Raw genomic sequence first — 5,281 nt, 5'->3', positions numbered from 1 at the left:
TGGCGCTTTTTTTCTTTAGGCTGATAGCTTTGAAGATATGTTCTGGTGGTGATGAGAGTGGAGCAGGACTGTCTCCGTGGCGCAGTTGGCTAGCGCGATCGGCTGTTAACCGTAAGGTTGGAGATTCGACCCCTCCCGGGAGTGGTGTGTTCTTTTTTCTTTGCGCTGATAGCTTTGAAGATATGTTCTGATGGTGGCGAGAGTGGAGCAGGACTGTCTCCGTGGCGCAATTGGCTAGCACGTTCGGCTGTTAACCGAAAAATTGGAGTTTCAAGCCCTCCCGGGATTGGTTTGTTGCTTTTTTCTTTGCACTGATAGCTTTGAAGATATGTTCTGATGGTGGTGAGAGTGGAGCACGACTGTCTCCGTGGCGCAATTGGCTAGCGCGATCGGCTGTTAACCGAAAGGTTGGAGGTTCGAACCACCCGGTGGTGGTGCGGCTCTTTTTTCTTTTGGGCTAATAGCTCTGAAGAAATGTTCTGACGGTGGTGAGAGTGGAGCACGACTGTCTCCGTGGCGCAATTGGCTAGCGCAATCGGCTGTTAACCGAAAGGTTGGAGGTTCGAGCCCTCCCGGGAGTGGTGTTGTGCTTTTTTCTTTGCGCTGACAGCTTTGAAGATATGTTCTAATGGTGGTGAGAGTGGAGCACGACTGTCTCCGTGACCCAATTGGCTAGCGCGATCGGATGTTTACTGAAAGCTTGGAGGTTTGAGCCCACCCGGTGTTGGTGCAGCGCTTTTTTTCTTTGGGCTGATAGCTTTGAAGATATGTTCTCATGGTGGTGAGAGTGGAGCAGGACTGTCTCCGTAGCGCAATAGGGTAGCGCGATCGGCTGTTAACCGAAAGGTTGGAGGTTCGAGCCCACCCGGTGGTGGTGCGGCGTTTTTTTTCTTTGGGCTGATAGCTCTGAAGAAATGTTCTGACGGTGGTGAGAGTGGAGCACGACTGTCTCCGTGGCGCAATTGGCTAGCACGTTCGGCTGTTAACCGAAAAATTGGAGTTTCGAGCCCTCGCGGGAGTGGTGTGTTGCTTTTTTCTTTGCGCTGATAGCTTCGAAGATATGTTCTGATGGTGGTGAGAGTGGAGCACGACTGTCTCCGTGGCGCAATTGGTTAGCGCGGTGAGCTGTTAACCGAAAGGTTGGAGGTTCGAGCCCTCCCGGGAGTGGTGTGTCGCGTTTTTCGTTGCGCTGATAGCTTTGAAAATATGTTCTGATGGTGGTGATACTGGAGCACGACTGTCTCCGTGGCGCAATTGGCTAGTGCGGTCTGCTGTTGACCGAAAGGTTGGAGGTTTGAGCCCACCCGGTGGTGGTGCGGCGCCTCTTTTTCTTTGGGCTGATAGCTTTGAAGATATGTTCTGAAGGTGGTGAGATTGTAGCACGACTGTCTCTGTGGCGCAATTGGCTAGCACGTTCGGCTGTTAACCGAAAAATTGGAGTTTCAAGCCCTCCCGGGATTGGTGTTTGCTTTTTTCTTTGCGCTGATAGCTTTGAAGATATGTTCTGATGGTGGTGAGAGTGGAGCACGACTGTCTCCGTGGCGCAATTGGCTAGCGCGATCGGCTGTTAACCAAAAGATTGGAGGTTCGAACCATCCGGTGGTGGTATGGCGCTTTTTTTTCTTTAGGCTGATAGATTTGAAGATATGTTCTGGTGGTGATGAGAGTGGAGCAGGACTGTCTCCGTGGCGCAGTTGGCTAGCGCGATTGGCTGTTAACCGTAAGGTTGGAGATTCGACCCCTCCCGGGAGTGGTGTGTTCTTTTTTCTTTGCGCTGATAGCTTTGAAGATATGTTCTGATGGTGGCGAGAGTGGAGCAGGACTGTCTCCGTGGCGCAATTGGCTAGCACGTTCGGCTGTTAACCGAAAAATTGGAGTTTCAAGCCCTCCCGGGATTGGTGTGTTGCTTTTTTCTTTGCACTGATAGCTTTGAAGATATGTTCTGATGGTGGTGAGAGTGGAGCACGACTGTCTCCGTGGCGCAATTGGCTAGCGCGATCGGCTGTTAACCGAAAGGTTGGAGGTTCGAACCACCCGGTGGTGGTGCGGCTCTTTTTTGCTTTGGGCTGATAGCTCTGAAGAAATGTTCTGACGGTGGTGAGAGTGGAGCACGACTGTCTCCGTGGCGCAATTGGCTAGCGCAATCGGCTGTTAACCGAAAGGTTGGAGGTTCGAGCCCTCCCGGGAGTGGTGTTGTGCTTTTTTCTTTGCGCTGACAGCTTTGAAGATATGTTCTAATGGTGGTGAGAGTGGAGCACGACTGTCTCCGTGACCCAATTGGCTAGCGCGATCGGATGTTTACCGAAAGCTTGGAGGTTTGAGCCCACCCGGTGTTGGTGCAGCGCTTTTTTTCTTTGGGCTGATAGCTTTGAAGATATGTTCTCATGGTGGTGAGAGTGGAGCAGGACTGTCTCCGTAGCGCAATAGGGTAGCGCGATCGGCTGTTAACCGAAAGGTTGGAGGTTCGAGCCCACCCGGTGGTGGTGCGGCGTTTTTTTTCTTTGGGCTGATAGCTCTGAAGAAATGTTCTGACGGTGGTGAGAGTGGAGCACGACTGTCTCCGTGGCGCAATTGGCTAGCACGTTCGGCTGTTAACCGAAAAATTGGAGTTTCGAGCCCTCGCGGGAGTGGTGTGCTGCTTTTTTCTTTGCGCTGATAGCTTCGAAGATATGTTCTGATGGTGGTGAGAGTGGAGCACGACTGTCTCCGTGGCGCAATTGGTTAGCGCGGTCAGCTGTTAACCGAAAGGTTGGAGGTTCGAGCCCTCCCGGGAGTGGTGTGTCGCGTTTTTCGTTGCGCTGATAGCTTTGAAAATATGTTCTGATGGTGGTGATACTGGAGCACGACTGTCTCCGTGGCGCAATTGGCTAGTGCGGTCTGCTGTTGACCGAAAGGTTGGAGGTTCGAGCCCACCCGGTGGTGGTGCGGTGCTTCGTATTCTTTGGGCTGATAGCTCTGAAGGAATGTTCTGACGGTGGTGAGAGTGGAGCACGACTGTCTCCGTGGCGAAATTGGCTAGCGCGATCGGCAGTTAACCGAAAAGTTGGAGGTTCGAGCCCACCTGGTGGTGGTGTGGCGCTTCTTTTTCTTTGGGCTGATAGCTCTGAAGAAATGTTCTGACGGTGGTGAGAGTGGAGCACGACTGTCTCCGTGGCGCAGTTGGCTAGCGCTATTTAGAGTTAACTGAAAAGTTGGAGGTTCGAGCCCAACCGGTGGTGGTGCGGCACTTTTTTTTGGGCTGATAGCTTTGAAGATGTGTTCTGATGGTGGTGAGACTGGAGCACGACTGTCTCCGTGGCGCAATTGGCTAGTGCGGTCTGCTGTTGACCGAAAGGTTGGAGGTTCGAGCCCACGTGGTGGTGCTGCGGAAATTTTTTTTGGGCCGATAGCTTTGAAGATATGTTCTGATGGTGGTGAGAGTGGAGCGCGACTGTCTCCGTGGCGCAATTGCCTAGCGCAATCGGCTGTTAACGGAAAGGTTGGAGGTTCGAGCCCTCCCGGGAGTGGTGTGTTGCTTTTTTTTCTTTGGGCTGATAGCTTTGAAGATGTGTTCTCATGGTGGTGAGATTGGAGCAGGACTGTCTCCGTGGCGCAATTGGCTAGCGCGTTCGGCCGTTAACCGAAAGGTTGGAGGTTCGAGCCCACCCGGTTGTGGTGCGGGCTTTTTTTTCTATGGGCTGATAGCTTTGAAGATATGTTCTGATGGTGGTGAGAGAGGAGCAGGACTGTCTCCGTGGCGCAATTGGCTAGCGCGATCGGCTCTTAACCGAAAGGTTGGAGGTTTGAGCCCACCCGGTGGTGGTGCGGCGCCTCTTTTTCTTTGGGCTGATAGCTTTGAAGATATGTTCTGAAGGTGGTGAGATTGTAGCACGACTGTCTCCGTGGCGCAATTGGCTAGCACGTTCGACTGTTAACCAAAAAATTGGAGTTTCAAGCCCTCCCGGGATTGGTGTGTTGCTTGTATCTTTGCGCTGATAGCTTTGAAGATATGTTCTAGATATGTTCTAATGGTGGTGAGAGTGGAGCACGACTGTCTCCGTGGCGCAATTGGCTAGCGCGATCGGCTGTTAACCAAAAGGTTGGAGGTTCGAACCACCCGGTGGTGGTATGGCGCTTTTTTTTCTTTAAGCTGATAGCTTTGAAGATATGTTCTGATGGTGATGAGAGTGGAGCAGGATTGTCTCCGTGGCGCAATTGGCTAGCGCGATCGGTTGTTAACCGAGAGGTTGGAGGTTTGAGCCCACCCGGGGACGGTGTGTCGCTTTTTTTTCTTTTCGCTGATTGCTTTGAAGATATGTTCTGATGTTGGTGAGAGTGGAGCACGACTGTCTCCATGACACAATTGGCTAGTGCGATCTGCTGTTGACCGAAAGGTTGAAGGTTCGAGCCCACCCGGTGGTGGTGTGGCGCTTCTTTATCTTTGGGCTGATAGCTCTGAAGAAATGTTCTGACGGTGGTGAGAGTGGAGCACGACCGTCTCCGTGGCGCAGTTGGCTAGCGCGATTTAGAGTTAACTGAAAAGTTGGAGGTTCGAGCCCACCCGGTGGTGGTGCGGCACTTTTTTTTGTGCTGATAGCTTTGAAGATGTGTTCTCATGGTGATGAGATTGGAGCAGGACTGTCTCCGTGGCGCAATTGGCTAGCGCGTTCAGCCGTTAACCGAATAGTTGGAGGTTCGAACCCACCCGGTGGTGGTGCGGGCTTTTTTTCTATGGGCTGATAGCTTTGAAGATATGTTCTGATGGTGGTGAGAGTGGAGCAGGACTGTCTCCGTGGCGCAATTGGCTAGCGCGATCGGCTGTTAACCGAAAGCTTGGAGTATCGAGCCCACCCGGTGGTGGTGTGGCGCTTCTTTTTCTTTGGGCTGATAGCTCTGAAGAAATGTTCTGACGGTGGTGAGAGTGGAGCACGACTGTCTCCGTGGCGCAGTTGGCTAGCGCGATTTAGAGTTAACTGAAAAGTTGGAGGTTCGAGCCCACCCGGTGGTGGTGCGGCACTTTTTTTTGGGCTGATAGCTTTGAAGATGTGTTCTGATGGTGGTGAGACTGGAGCACGACTGTCTCCGTGGCGCAATTGGCTAGTGCGGTCTGCTGTTGACCGAAAGGTTGGAGGTTCGAGCCCACCCGGTGGTGGTGTGGCGCTTTTTTTTCTTTGGGCTGATAGCTCTGAAGAAATGTTCTGACGGTGGTGAGAGTGGAGCACGACTGTCTCCGTGGCGCAATTGGCTAGCACGTTCGGCTGGTAACCGAAAAATTGGAGGTTCGAGCCCTCCCGGGAGTGGT

General features: G+C 52.5%; 1 non-coding gene across 1 annotated transcript; it reads left to right on the top strand.

Annotated features, from left to right (window-relative positions):
• The first annotated feature begins 4,179 nt into the window (after nucleotides 1–4,179).
• TRNAN-GUU (transfer RNA asparagine (anticodon GUU)) lies at nucleotides 4,180–4,253 on the top strand. The gene has a single exon. It is a non-coding gene; the product is annotated as a tRNA-Asn (tRNA).
• Nucleotides 4,254–5,281: the final 1,028 nt, after the last annotated feature.

Source organism: Rhipicephalus microplus, unplaced genomic scaffold, assembly GCF_043290135.1.
Source record: "Rhipicephalus microplus isolate Deutch F79 unplaced genomic scaffold, USDA_Rmic scaffold_59, whole genome shotgun sequence".
NCBI lineage: Eukaryota > Metazoa > Arthropoda > Arachnida > Ixodida > Ixodidae > Rhipicephalus > Rhipicephalus microplus.
The sequence above is the reverse complement of the archived record's forward strand: the minus strand, read 5'-3'. Positions and strand labels throughout refer to the sequence as shown.